At 46.2% G+C, this 15,067-nt stretch overlaps 1 long non-coding RNA gene across 1 annotated transcript; it reads left to right on the top strand.

Moving 5' to 3' along the window:
* Positions 1–8,442: 8,442 nt before the first annotated feature.
* On the top strand, positions 8,443–10,876 carry LOC136056195 (uncharacterized). Its single transcript, XR_010622917.1, has 4 exons — positions 8,443–8,569; positions 9,330–9,556; positions 9,731–9,978; positions 10,772–10,876. It is a non-coding gene; the product is annotated as an uncharacterized LOC136056195 (long non-coding RNA).
* The last annotated feature ends 4,191 nt before the right edge of the window (positions 10,877–15,067 follow it).

Raw genomic sequence — 15,067 nt, 5'->3', positions numbered from 1 at the left:
CTCTCTACGTGCGTGCCTATAAAATAAAATATACACATATTGTACAGATATTTACAGCATTCATATATCCCAAGAGCACGGACATAGATTGAAACATACATCCAACCTATGTACGCCGTATATATGCGCAGTATATATGATACCTGCTCCGTGCACATCCAGCGACAGCATCTCTCTGACCCGGAGCAGAACGTTTGCATTTAGGCATAAAATACCATCCTAAATTCCCCACGTGTGTTCCTGTATGAGTGTGGAGGCACATCCGACAGCGTAGAGCTGGTGCTGGTGTTGGTGTCCACACGCTGGGCATTCCATGCATACAGAGAGAGTGGGTTACGGGAAGGCAGGTTCAGCCTGCTGCCCTCAGACCTTCCCAATCGAAGAGCTGTGGCTGTGGGGTTTTTTTTGTGTGTGTGTGCAGGGTGATAGTTGGGCCCGAGATAGGATTTCCTTTATAGGGATAGGGAGCAAAGAGCAATCCTCTCTCACTGTTGGTAACATGGGCAAGTATTACAACGAATCTGCCCCAGGTGAGCCCTTCCCTGTCTGGCCGGCCCTGGCTGGCCTTCCTCCTTGTGCCCTCACCCACCAGAATAGCCATGAGGAGGACGAGGCCGTGTGCTTGAAGCAGGAGGCAGTTAAACCATCCATCCATCAGTCATCTCCCAGAGAGCTTCGTGCGCGCTGGAAGTGAAAGGATCAGCGTTAACTCGCCTTTGTAGGCTCCACGTAGCAGGAAAAGCTGTGCAAGAAGTTGGCTTTTCATTGAAAGAAATAGGTAAACGGAGAGACAGCTAGATATGGAAATACCTACAGAGGCAGATAAAAACACACATCTTTATCTTCAGCCAGATATTTATATAGATCCGCATATGATTTCAACGGCGGCTGCCTGTTAGAAACGCCTCCGCCGGCACTCGGGGGGTCCCTGCCACTCTTCCAACCATCCCGATGCATCATCCACCCTGTGATCAAACAGCACCGAGATGGGCAGCCCCAAGGAAGCACGCCCTGTGTGCATCCCCTGCAACAACACCAGGCTGATGAAAGGCAGAGGTGCCGGGCTCCGTGCTGTAAGTTTCACCCACGGATGTCAGCCCCGCTTCATGTTTGGAACCCGCACCTGAATAAATACATCGTCATATCACATAGAGTAATTAATAAGGGTATCACCATGAAGGACTCTTAAAGGAAAGGCTGTTGAAAGGGAGTTCTTGAAGATAATCCTTTTAAAAGGTTTCCTTAAAACGCAGCTGCTAGTGAGAATAAGGCAGGTTTAGCTCCAACATCTTAATACCTCCGGGTAGTGCTGTTTTAGATCTTATACTGTCTTTCCTTTAGCACTGATTTGACTTCTGATGTGGGACTTGCACGTTTTGGAGGATCTTGTTGCTGCAGTGGTTCTCAGTGAGAAGGTCCCCAGAGGAGGTTACCTCCAGTGACCTGTTGGGATCTGTGGCTTCATTTCTCCTGGAAATCAAATGCCCTCTGTGCTCGTAACACCCTTTCCAATCTCACCCTCGTGGAATTTTGTCTAATGATCCATTCAAGTCGTTTCAGGGGCTGCTTCATTTGTTTTTCCCTTATCGTGGAGCGTGTGACAATCCCCAAGCTGCTGAAATGGGGTTTGGTTGCTCCCAAGATCTTTGCTTGAGAGTGTCCCCCAACTCCATCATACTCAGGACAGGTCTGCATGGCATCACCTTCTGGAGTTGGTAAGTAAATTATTTTTTTTTTGCTTTAAGAAATGATATCTGTGTAAAATAACACAGTAAATTGCAGAGCCAGGGGTTAAAAGAGAAATAGCAATCTCTGTTTCGTGCTCCCTCAAACCCATCTTCCTCACCCCATGAACTATTTCCCTGGAGGTGCTGAGGTTCTGCCTTTTGCTGCTACTGCTCATCTGGAGCTTCAGCCCAGCAGCAAGCTGCTTCCAGCAGGAAAAGTCTGGATTTGTTATGATGGGAATTATTAGTGAGGGTTTGGAGTGAAGGACAACATCTTCCTTATTAAAAAAAATATGCAGAATAAAAATGGAAATCAATTAAATCAGATTTTTTTGTTGCTCTTGCTTCTTTATCCTTTGACTGTGCACAACCCTTTGAACAATCCCTATCCAAATATATTAACCACAGCATATATGTCCCACTCTCTTACCCACAGGGAGGTTTTGGCCTCTGGAAAACCAGCAATCTCCATTTCCAGTGAAGCAGGGGACAGGTTGTTGCATTGTGGCAGTGTGTATGTAGGGGAAAACAGTTTGAGGGCATCGTAAGGGGGCTTTGGAGCTGCCCCGTTGGCTGTCTTCTCTCGTGAAGGCTGGCACTGGTGGGCTTTGCATGTGCCACCAGCCCAGACACTGCCTGTGAAGGGCAATGGTGAATGTCCTCAGGACAGAAGGATCAGGTCTCGGAAGGCTCGCACAATTTCAGCTCTTTCAGCTTTGAAATAATTGCACAAATCAGAAATAAGTGCCAGCAGGTTTGGGATGGGAGGCAGCACAGCACGGCTGCTGTCTCTGGGCCACCCGAGTGATGAAGTGTCCATCACTGGCACTGGTGGCACCCCTGAATTGTCACGGGCTGAGCTGGGCCTTCTGGCTCCCATCGGTGATGTCCTCTGTGTGACAGGCTCCTGGACTAGCACTGCTCCCCAGTGTTTTTTCCTATTCTCTCTTTCAACTGTAGTTCCAATATCAAATAAGGTCTTCGTTTTATATTTTTATTATTTTCCACTAAGAAAGGAGACCTCTGATTTAGAGTGGGTATTTAATTGTATATAGTTTCTTCAGATTTCAATGCAGGAGATTTTAAAGTTTGCCCCCTTTTTTTCCCTGTAAGGCAGACATGGATTTCCCCTTGTTTCTTCTCCATCCAGCCCTACTCACACAGGAACTCCCTCACCAGGCAGCGAGAGGAGAAAGGGAACAGATCTTTATCAGAGTCTCACTCAGGATTTCCCAACATCAGTAAGTTAAGTAGCCAAACAAATACTTTTCTATCTGGAATTAAGACTCTCGTGGCCAAACCAGGCAGTGTTGTGACCTTGAATCCTTCTGTTGGAAGTGCAGCTTCTCTGTGGTGGGGTGATTTTCCTTGTTCTCTCTTGGGTTACGGGGAAGACAAGAAGTGAATTTCTAGCAGAATTTATTTTTACAAAAATAGGAAGAAAGAAAAAAAAAGAAAGCTCCGTGTTACTTCAAATCCCTGCCAACTTTTTGAGCCTTCGTAGCTAAGCCAAAAATAAGGGCACAAAACAATTTTTCTTCATTCGCAGGTCACCTTGAAGGGTAGATGAGTAGCTCTTTTAATGGCATTTCTTATTCCAAGAGGATTTTACTGAGGAATGTAGCAATGATTGAAAATCTGTTTCCTTACAGGTCCTCAGCATTGTCTTAAGGATATGCAAGTATCTGGACAACATTGCACTATGAATTTTTATTCTGTTGCTGCAACATAGAGGTACTATGGAGGTTTGGCATGAATACTTTTCTTTAACTTAATTTTGCAAGCACTCTTGTCACTACAGCCCATGCTCATACATTTAAATAGCAGAGCTGGAGGACATGCCTACCTGGGGAGGCATCTTCTCTTCTTCTCTCCACCCAAATGCAGACTCTCTGTTGAGCATGGATTAAAAAGTATAAAAAAGGATGTCCAGTACAGCATGAGCATCCCAGCAGTGTGGAGGCACTGATGAGGAATAAAAGCATAGGAGTGGAGGTGTCCCATTGGTTCCTCTCTTGGGCAGTGCAATGGTTAGGTGCTCATTGGTGTCAATGCCCTTCTCTCTGCTCCATGCCTGACATCACACATGGAGACAGCTGTCCCAGCATGGGGGCACGATGGGACAGGACCCCATGGGTCACCTCCTTTGGTGGCACATGGGGAGCAGCTGCTGCTTGCAGAGAAACCATCCCGAAGGTCAAGCTCTGCACGTGCTTTGTCTTAGTCACAGTGGTTTTCCCAGCCCTAATTGATAACTGATGAGAAAACCTTCCGTTCTACACATACCTATGCATATGTATAGACGTGCACACAGATGAACATGTGTGTATATAAATGGATCTCTTTAAATTTAAATAGATTTATGCCCAAGGGCAGGAAGGTGGATAAAAGGTCGTTACAAAGAGAGGAGATCCAGCACATCTGTGCGCTCTTTTGTGAGGATTAAATATGTAGTAGGCTGCATTCAGTGCTAATACTCCTATTAATTTCTATTTTTCATTATTGTTTTCACATTTGTCAAGCTTCGATGAAGGGATAATGAAGTAAATGGATGTTAACTGCAAATTAATCATCCCTGTCCTGATAGCGTAACATAAGTTCCTATTCACTTACCTTCATTACTTAGAAGTAGCAATGCACGTTACATATTCATAGCAGCAAAACGTGCTGGATTCTGTAAGACAGCAAACAAACAAACGAACAAAAAAAGGAAAAAGAAAGACTTATTTCTAAAGCAAGTATAGATACTCATTGAAAATGCTGGTTTGAACTCCAAGAAAGAGCAGAGGAAGGTGAGGGTGTAGTGTTGCAAGGAGAGCTTGTGGGAAACCATGGTCAGGTTGGACCTCTGGCTGTGTTTTGATCTTGAAGGTGAGATGATTTGAAGGTCTCCTTTATTTATTTATTTATTTTTAACTGGAGTGTGTTTCTTCTCATTGTGTGGCAGGAGATAGATGCATTTGCCAATAGAGGGCTTTCTTTTTTTGTAAACCTCTTTGCTTTGATTTGGAGCTTGGTTTCTCTGTGCCTGGTCTTGTGGTGGTATCGGGTTTTTGGGAGCCTAGAGGCTCCTTGGTACCAGTATGAATGGGAACAGAGTCAGTGAGACTTCGGGCTCATTGAGGTCATTCCAAGGGACCAGAGAGGGGCTGGAGGTGGGACTGGGGAGCCCCTAGCCACAGAGGTGTGCCTGCTCAGGGGTTACACTGGTGTCTGCTGGAGGCTTTGGGTACGCTGCCCTGGGACAGCTGCGCCTGAAGATGGGCTTTGAGCACTCACTTGATTTCAGCTTCAAGTTCGACTCAGGCAAATGTAGGAATTTCTGCTCAAGTGTTTTACTCCCAGTGGGGTGACGTTGGGTTTTATGGTCTTAAAGATGCGTGTTTCATAGTAAAGGAAGCCGTTCCCAGGGAAAGTGGCCATGGTGGATCCGTCCTGGAGGTGTTCAGGGAATGCTCCGAGGTTTGCAGGCATCACTGCTAGTCTGGGAGGAGGCATCATACATCATTTGGGCACTTCTTATAGAGATTTCTCTCATGATTTGTCTATTTCTTTTTATCATGTTCCTCTTTGCCAGTCCTTGGTACAGTCCTCCTTCTTTTACTTGTCCCTTGAGAATGATGTTGACCCAGCAGGTTTACATATCTGTCCCAACATTCCTTTTTGTCTTCCCAGCTCGAATCACTGGTCCTTCCTTTTTGAAATGCAAAGCTTTTACAGCAGAGTCATCTAATCATTGTCCAATGACACCTCTCTCAGGATACTACCTTTCCTGCAATTTCCATCACTTGTTTTGAGGCACCAATTGATATCTTCCTGCATAGCCTTCACTCGCATGCTGTCCTGGAGAAACAGTCAAATCTCCACATCTGTCTGTCTCATCCTGCCTACCCCATGTTTGGGTTGGGATGGGCAGCAGACCTCTGTTCACAGACCCACTCTCTGCACCCCACTCATCTTGATTATACCCAGAACCTTCTCACTGTCTCCCCTCCTCTTCTCTTTTCAAATTCCCTTCCTGTTTTTTTGTCTCTTTTCCCTCTCAACAGGTGCTGACAGAACATTTTTTCGCTATAGTTCTGTTGGATTTCACTCCTCACCCACCATCTCCGCTATGTGCTCTCCAAGCTGAAACATCTCCATTCATTTAGTAGGCCATAGAAAGAAACAAAGCAATGGAGAGGGACATAAGTATGCCAGAATTCAGTGCTCTGACAGCACAGTTAACTAACATTGACCTCTGGCTACTTCTGTGGCTGCTGCATAACGCTTTATACTGAGTGTTTCTTTTGTTTTGTCTCCAGCCCAAGAATTCATTTTTTAATAAGAAAACTCAGAAGTGCCTCTGAAGGATATGGGCTCATGAGCATCACTGCTGTGTTACAGATGTGCAAGCTTCACTCGCTCACATGGTCCCATGGTCTCCAGCTATTTGGATTAATGAGGGTCCAGTGTAGTCCTTGCTTTCTCCTCTTGCAAGACGCATGCAATAGAGCCTCGGATCTGCCTTTGCCTCTTCAGGCATCTTCTCCATGCCATCACGTGTGCACGCATCTGCTTGGAGAGCCTTGGAGGAGAGGAGGAAAGGCTCTCAACATGCTAAGCAAGCGGCTGGTTTCCTTTCCTCATTGCTCCCATGGCTGGAGGAGCAGCACACTTCATGTGCCTGCCTCCGGTGCCTAGAGTTGGCTGTTAAATCTGGGTCTAGCTATTTGTTCTTGAAAGCAAGTCCTGCTTTGCTGCCTTTCATAGGCCCACTTCTGTTTTATATCTGTCCTCATGCCTGTGGGTTCCTTTTGTTGTCAAACTTTGCCCCTTCACCCAGCTCTCCTGCAGGTGGGTTTTCCAGTTGCCTACATCCTAGTCCCGTTCCCAGGACAAAGGAGCCCCATGTTTTCTGCCTGGCTGCCTCCCATTTCCTCTGTGGCTTGTAACCTACTCCTTTTTCCCAGGACAAAGGAGAATCTGCAATTCTTGGTACAGATAACAGATTGGCTTTGTCTTCAGCTATTGAGGAGCTGAAAAGGAATTTGCTGGGGCTGAATTTCATGAGGGCTGAAGAATGGTGAGTGCTCCTCCTAGAGAGGTCCTTTGCTCTCCTGGAGTTGTGGGACGTGTGATGGGACTCTTCTCAGATCTCAGCCCCACAGTGAGAACTGATGTGTGACTCAAGCCATTGCACTTCTCCTTGCCCCCATGCTTGGCCTGGCTGCCTGGGTGCTGGTTCCTCTGGCTACCCTGGAGCATCTTTATTTCCTTTTGACCTTCACAAAGCCAGCAGTGTTTCCTCTGGGAAGGAAGAAGGAGATTCAGTTCATCAAGACCCACATCCCTGTGGTCTTTCATGAGCTTGTCCACCCAAAATGGCAGGGACCCGTGTCCCCTCTCACCCTGGGACTGGGATTAGGATGCAGTGGGTGCTGCTGTCCAAGCTGTGCAAACCTGACCTTCCTGAAGGGTTTAGGATCCTAAATCACGCGGGCTTATCAAAAAATAAAATCCAGGCTCTCAAGTGTCTCAAGCAGTTAAGCTCATTTTGTGGAGAGATGTGAGATATTTCTAAATGGAATCAGGAATGGAGGAAGCAGCTGGGTACATTTTAATTCTAATTTTTCCTATATATCAAGCGTTAAATTAACAAGTGAGGGAGAACACTACGGAGGAGCTATCTGCTGTTTAGACAGGCATATCAGGATAAAATTACTCTGTGCTTGCCCGTGGTTTGTCTGGATACTCCTGGAACTGCACCAGTAAAGAGTATAATTGCACTGCTCTTTGAGGCTTCGGGTTTGGTGCTGCGAATCCTCCCCGCCGTCTGACTACGCAAGGCTTGCTTGATGACGTTAGGTAATTATTCCCTGTAGGCAATTTCTACTAAGTCAGGGCACAAAGCTCTTCAGAGGACGTGCTATCAGGAGAAAAGGGAGAATGGCTCAAGCAAAGGATTAATATTTTTCACTGTAAAGACGGTTGGCTCGAATGTTTGTTGGAGAGAAGCTTTCCTTGCTGTGTTTCGGTGTGAGTCTTGTTGGTACAGGAAAGACATTGCAGTTTAGATGATGGTGTCTACTTCTGAATGGCCAACGTAATTCACAGGCTATCTCAGTATCATCAATATATTTTAAAGCATTTTTTTTTATTTTGCAGTAGTGATCAATATCATTGTTTTTAAATTAGAGTAAATGAGTTTAAAACCAGAGCCCTGACTGACATCTTTCATTTGCCACATGACATTGGGCACTGTGGGCTTTGGGTTAGTTCACATCCGTATACATCACCTCTATGGAGCACCACAGGCACAGCTGGGCTGTATCTAGTAGGTGCACTTTGAGTACTCGTGTCTCTGTGTTCATATTGACTTTCACTGAAGCTCAGACATAAAATGCTTCAGTGCACCGAATATGATATTTTTTCTCAACCCAAGTCCCAGGAGAACTGACTCCAGCCATTCCCACTCTATGAAATATTGTCTCTGCCGCCAGGGAAAGCAATCTCTTGAGAACAAGCCTGGATGTAAAGGAATGGATCATTTCCCAGCAACCTTTTGATATTGTCAAACCTTCAATCTTTTGGTGATTTTTGGACTTGGCGACTGCATCGGACTGGCCTTGGGCACTAAATGCTTCATTTTCACCAACTTTTATGACTATTGCCCTTGCATATCTCTAATCATTTGATAGTGGATGTAACATCATTGTTCCCATTTTATAGATGGAATAGTCGTGTTGCAGAGAGATACCTGGACAGTGGGAAGTGGGTGCAAGTCTGCTCTGCGTTGCTGAGTACCTTTGCAATGCCAGGATGCCTAAAGGATGCTTGTGTGTGTATGCCCTCTTGTTCAGGTTGGTAGATCTTCCCTTATTTTCCGTGTTTCTAAGGTTTTAAAATGAAAACGGTGGCTGCTGGTGGGACACACAGCTCTTCACCTTGCTCCAGCTTCAGTGTAATATCTAGTTCTTACCAGAGCCATGCTGGTCCTTAAGCCAGGAACATTTAGGGCTGCCTCTAAGCTTGTGGATAATGAATATCATGGCAATTAACCTTACAGACAGGCAAGAAAAGGCAGGATTGGTTTAAATTCTTGGCTTGCTCCTCATGAGGTTGCGAGCTCATTTAACGTCACATCAAATTCCAATGACCATGTATATTTGGAGCTCATGAGATCATCCTTTTCTTGCAGTCCACCAGATCGTCCTTGAACTCATTCATCCTCTGCTCACAGCTGCGAAATCTCATACACAAACATGAACACTTTCAGGGGAAGAAGCTCAGCTTTTATATAACAAACTTGGATTTTAATTAAAAACCTTGTCTTCTGCAAATTCCCATCAGTTTAAAAGTGTGCCAGCATGCCTGCTCTTTAAGAAGGGGTGAGTTGGGGCTGCCCTCTGCTCTCACTCTGAAGGACTTCTCCTTTGAAGGGGAAGAAGCCTCGAAGACCACTTTGCCTGTAGTCAGCAACATTTAGTGAATGAATTAAAAGCTGAAACTCACGCTCAAATCTAATCCACAAGTAAGAGGTGGGAGGCCACAGTTGTGCAGTAGGCAAATGAAAGGTTAGCATCTCAAGCCTGCTTCTGTTTTTATTTTATTATTTTCCAGGCCATTCCTCCAAAATCCCACATCCTGGACTGTATCCTACCATCACTTGTTTTCCTTTCTCTCCCCAGCATACTTCCATGCACAACAGTCTGTAGGAGAGCAGCAGTAGGACGCTTAGATTCCATTTCCTGCTCTTTCCCAGCTATAATGAAGAAGTCCTGATAGCAGATGTTACATGACAGCACCCCAGTATTCACTGTAATGCTGGGGAAATGGCAGCAGAAACAGTAAGTCCCTTGGTGAGGATGATACACTTGCTATCAATGTTGGCCTCCCTGAAGCTGCAGCTGCAAATGTTTAATTTTTCCTCGGTATATTCGCTGCTGTCCTTGGCACCAACCTTCTGATAGACTTATGGATGGAAATGAGAATGTATTCTTCATGTCTTCATGTTTTTCCAGGTCTCCAAGAAACCAGCATCTACTGGAAAGGACAGGGCTGGAGATGCTGCCAACAGAACCACAAAAGCATGATGCAAACTGCATCCCCTTACCGGGCTTTGGGAGCTGCTCAGGGTTTGTGCCACTCAGGCTGTTCCTGGTTAAGAGAAAGATAAAGGAGTGTCATTTTGCCCAAGATCTGATCTCCTGGGGGCTGCTGGGGTGCTAGCTGATCCCCCTTGTTGCTGCACTGCTGCCTGTGTTTCAGTGTAAGTGCATGAGGACGTCAGCATGAGTTTGTATGCCATGGACATACCAGTGTAATACATGAGATGATTCTTTTTCCCATCTCCACCTCTGCAGGCTCCAGGACACTTCCAGATTTCCCTTTTGGACTCCAGAGTCCCATTGAGCTCATGACAGCCATGTTTATGTGCTATTCTAATGCTGGTAGTTGCAGCATAAGTGCTTTTTAATGCACGGCATTACAGCAGGTGCATGCTGTTCTCTCCCTTACCGAATGGCTGTCTGGAGGGATGTAATTCCAGCTTCTGCCTCGGCACACCATTATTTACAAGCATGGTTACACGGTTTGTGACACCTCTGAGCTTAATTTAGTTCATTTGACACGCATCACGTGAGAACCACCTTTACAAAACAAGTACTGTAATTCCCAGCTGGCTCAGGGATCCCATAACTGCATCCCGGAGGTGACAGGACTTCAGAAGAGCATTCAGGGAGCGATGGGCAGTCGTCTCAATAGTGTGAAGTCCCATCACTCCTCCATGTAGAACTACAGCAGGATATGCAGTGTGTGTCTTGGGGTGGTCAGGTCTGTGGTAGCTCCTTTGCCACTGACAATGCTTTGCTGACTGTCCCCACAAAGGCTTTTGGCTATAGATTTGCAGATGCAGTTCTAGAGTTGGTCAAGAAAACACCATAAAAGCCATCTCCTCCTACTGGTCTGATTCCTGTGGCTGCTTCAGTGTGATATTCTGCTGGGAAAAGGAGCTCAGCTTGAAGCAGTACACCTCACAAGGGTATTCTGTGCTAATTTTGCAGAGGGAATGATCTGTTCTGATGATGCTCACTTGATCATGTGCACCCCTCACCCTCGGAATCCTTCACTGGTGTTGCTATTGGTGCGGAGTGAGGAACTGCAGAAAAGTGCCATCCATGTGTCCAGTGTCTCCAGGGACAGTGCAGAGAGGAAGCAGGAGCTGATGATCTGTGGCATGAAGACTCTCAGGGAACCTTTCCTAGATGAGTTGTGAGACAGCTCTCATACAGTTCTTGTCATCCCGTGGGTGTCAAAGCCCTCCATAAAGTGCTGCCTGCAGCATGGTGCAACCCTGGTGCAGGTTGGGATCACGAGGGAAGGAAGAAGCTTGCCAGGGTCACCAATTTCTGGGTGGGCTGCTGGTCTTAAACCACCCTGTCCAGGTGGCAAGCAGGAACCTGTCTGCTGCAATGCAAGATACAAAAGTAGAGCTGTAAATACCATGTAAGATTAATAGGCTAAAAGATAAGGAATTGTGTTTCACTAGAAAGAAACCCTGCTGACTGCTTTTCTGTGTCCATCCACACTACCACCTTCCATCATCTCTGTTTTCCTGTACCCACCATGTTGCTACGGTGGTTCCAGCGTGCCCTGATGTCCACAAGGAGATGAATTTCAAAGGCAGTTCCCACGGATGCTCCTGCAGGCAGTGAGGAGGCCAGAGATGTGAGAGTGTCATGTCGCAAAAGCAGCAGTGAAGCAAGACATCTTCTTTGGGCTCCTGTGGCTGTTTGCCTCAGGTCTGTAGCCCATGTTTCCTGATGGTTAAGCCCTTCTGGATTGACCACAATTTGCTCCAGCTTTTGAGATCAGCAAAAACCCCATGGGGCTATGGGAAAAGCTGTGTCAGGAGCTTTCTGCATGGCGGGCAGGCAAGGTGATGATGTTCATAGTTTCATCTAGAGCTCCTTTTTCTTTGCAAAGAACTTTTGCTTGCTCTGCCAGCTTCCAGCACTGATGAGAAAATATTTCTTGGACTCACTACTGAGATCTCTCTAACACAGAATTTCACCACCGGGGCACTGTTATCTCTTATGTTTTCTGTGTCTTGGGTGCTCAATAAATGATTGCTAAAGTAATTCAGTGTTCTCTCTCAATCAGAAAACATAGCACCATGTCAGCTATCCAATCACATGCTGATTCAGTAAGGCAGGGTGAGAAAACACTGGAAACAGCTCTGAAGCACAGGCTTGGAGCTGCCGGGCTTCACAGGGAGATGGAAACATTCTGTGGGCAGAACACTGTAGGAAGGAGGTAAGTGAGAGATGGAGGAAGACATCCACAGGGGAATGACATCATACTGAGTAACCTGGTTGCATCCAGGTGTTGTAGTGTTTATCTGTTCAAAAAAGCGTTTATCTATCCAAATGCATGTGTCTTCTCGTCCCTAGGAGATGTAGTTCATTCGCTCATACTACAGAGCATTTCCATTCTGCCTCTTTAGGCTTGGGTCAGGTTTAATACAGTCTGTGAGAAAGGCTTAAAACAGCAAGGTGGGAGATTGAATTATGGTCTAATCTGCCACTAATAGAACCTGACCAGCTCCATTATTCAATGTCAAATCACCGCACTTGCTATTAAAACTGAGTGTGAACTTCCCTAATTTCTGTCGGGCTAGGACCATATCCATCATTCTTGCCTGAACCGGCACCAGGGCAGTGTAGATAACACAGACAAATTTAATATGGTAAATTCACCTTAGGAAGCTTGCTCTAGCAGTGCTAGTAAGGGAGGGGCTGGGCAGTCCTGGGAGGAAAAGGATGGATGAGAGCAGGCTGCAGTTTGACATTGCAGGGGCAATGAAATTGCGCGGTGCCTCGTTAGGATGGGAAGGTCTGTCTGGCCATGGTGCCTCGATCATCTGTTTCAAAAGGCTGCTAAGAGAGGAGGTGACAGAAAAAGGACCAGCCCCACGTTCTGGTGAAAAAAAAAAGAGAGTGAGGACGTATTACCACAGCATCTTGATGTGTTGGTAATACCCTCCTACTGCAGCCCTCACATCACATGTTGCGGCACCTTTTTTCGGTACACCAACTTCCACTTTCTCTCCAGCGATGCCACCTCCAGGAAGGCAGAGGTGTCACGTCAAATTCCTCACCTCGCTCCCTGGTTGGCTTCAGCCAACACGCTGTGTGGGCAGAAACTCCTTGGGAAGGGGCCAATTGAACTGATTTGACCCAGAAAGTCATCAACAGATAGATGAAGAGTTAAAAGTAGACCTCCTAACCTGGTTTAGCTGTGACTCACGTCAGCTCTCACTAGCAGAGGTGAAGAGCAAGAGCACTAATTTGTTGAAGCACCAAGCTATCTTTGTGTGCCATCTCTTCCTTTTCCATCTTTCTTCTATATCAACCTTAATTCTAGAAATACAAAAATGTGAAAGGAAATCTCTACCAGGACAACCAAAATAAGTCAAATAGAGAGATGAGCTCTGAGGCACACTAAAGCACTTTAAACCGTAATAACCATTTTCAAGGGTAAACAGAGTCTGACCACAATGGAGATTAACAGAATTCATTAGGGAAAAAAGGGCTTGTCATTACTAGGTCTAATGAGTTGACACTGGTGAAGAGGGACTTGTTACCATGGAAACGACAAATATTAGGAAGGGAAGATAAACAATTCTAGCTTTATCTGGCCACTCTCTCCTCACTGCTGGCATGAGTTTGACCAGCAGGACTGCCTTTAGAGAAGTAGCTGTGTCACTCATCTTCACCTTCAGCAAATGTCCTTTGTTTTAACGACCAGGGACAAGGCCTTGAGGAGTCAACTGGCCTTGAGGCAAACTTGCCCCACAGTGATAGACCTTTCTCTGCTGGTAAAGCTTCCCATACCTTTACTGGCCCTGTCAGAGCTGCCATTTCTACATTCACCACCTAGCACAAAAAGACAGTTATTTAGGAATGTATTTGAGTTCACATCGCAGAGCAGCACTCACATCCTGCTGCCATGACCAGTGAGGACCTACTAGACAATTTGTGTGTAATGAGTAGACAAGCACCAGGCTTACACATGCTGTCAGGCTTCACAAATGCTCCCCAAGGGCAGGAAAGGAATGGAGCAGGTGGCAGAGACCAGGAAGTGATGGAGACATTCTCCACTGCTATCTCCAAAGCCACGAAGTCAGACCCTTCACCTTGGTGATGAATCTTGATCAGGAGATAAAAAGGACGCAAGTCAAAATCTTGCAATTGAAACTTCGAAAAAGGATCTGGCTACGGGGATCTGTTAGGAGGGAACTAACTGGCTTCTTCCTGTGTTGTGCTGGTAGCCTGGAATCTGGAGCAATGGTCCTTGCTCCCACCATCCCTGTGCACTGGCGAATACTGGCCGATACACCACAGCCAATGGATTTGTTGCTGTGTATAAATTTGTTGACAGAATTACACCGGCTGCATGTGATCCCAGGCATATCATCAGGCTCAACGAGATGAGCAATACTCATTGCCCCTTGCCTCCCATCCTCTGTACATCTCAATTAAAAGGTGCTGTTGAAGAGGGTTTTGTAAAGTGAGCCATCGAGTCTGAGCAGCACAGTGTGCGGGACAGGGAACGCTGCGATGTCTGCGTGCTGCTCAATTATTCATTTCCCATTTCTGCATATACAAAAGGTTAATCCATGAGGCGCCTGCCACACAGGAAAAGCAGCTCTTTGGAGACAGCTCCATATTGGTGGGTTTTTTTTTCTTCTTTTTTTTTTCTAGTGTTTTTTCAAGCATTATCTCTCCTGTGTTTCTTCTCCTGTAGGCTAGTGAGGGAGGGAACATGTAGGATAATGAAGAGTTCCCTCTTCCCAGGCAGACAGCTGCAAAGGAAACTTGGCTGGTGTAGGCAGGATGGATGACAGGTTATTCAAATGCTGGAGTTTTAACAAGGGAGCCCCTCATCTCTCCATTCCTCACCTACACCAAACTTTATGTTCTAGGGGAAGAAATGCCACTGCAGCAGCTTTTGTCTCCCTTTTGTCACATTCCTGGGAAAGCTCCTACAGAAACCCACAGATGCTGAGAGACACTGGGTAGATTTACAGGTGAGCAGAGACTTGGGAAGATGGATGCTCCCCATGTCAGAGCTGTGGAGGGCTGTGCTGGCTCATGCTCCACCCTGTGCTGTCCTTCAGGCAGCAGGGAGCTGAGGGGACATGGTCTCAGCCACTCACTCACCAGGATGGTCAGTGCAGAAACCTGCCTAACCCTCATCCTCTTCCATTATTCATCCTGCTGGACCGATCTCATGGAGCTGGTTTGAAAGGTCAGCTCGGTATTAATGTGCTGAATGGGAAGATGCTATAGGCTGGA

Source organism: Cyrtonyx montezumae, unplaced genomic scaffold (assembly GCF_038088225.1).
Source record: "Cyrtonyx montezumae isolate F1298 unplaced genomic scaffold, pur_monq_1.0 scaffold_5, whole genome shotgun sequence".
NCBI classification, from domain to species: Eukaryota; Metazoa; Chordata; class Aves; order Galliformes; family Odontophoridae; genus Cyrtonyx; species Cyrtonyx montezumae.
The sequence above is the reverse complement of the archived record's forward strand: the minus strand, read 5'-3'. Positions and strand labels throughout refer to the sequence as shown.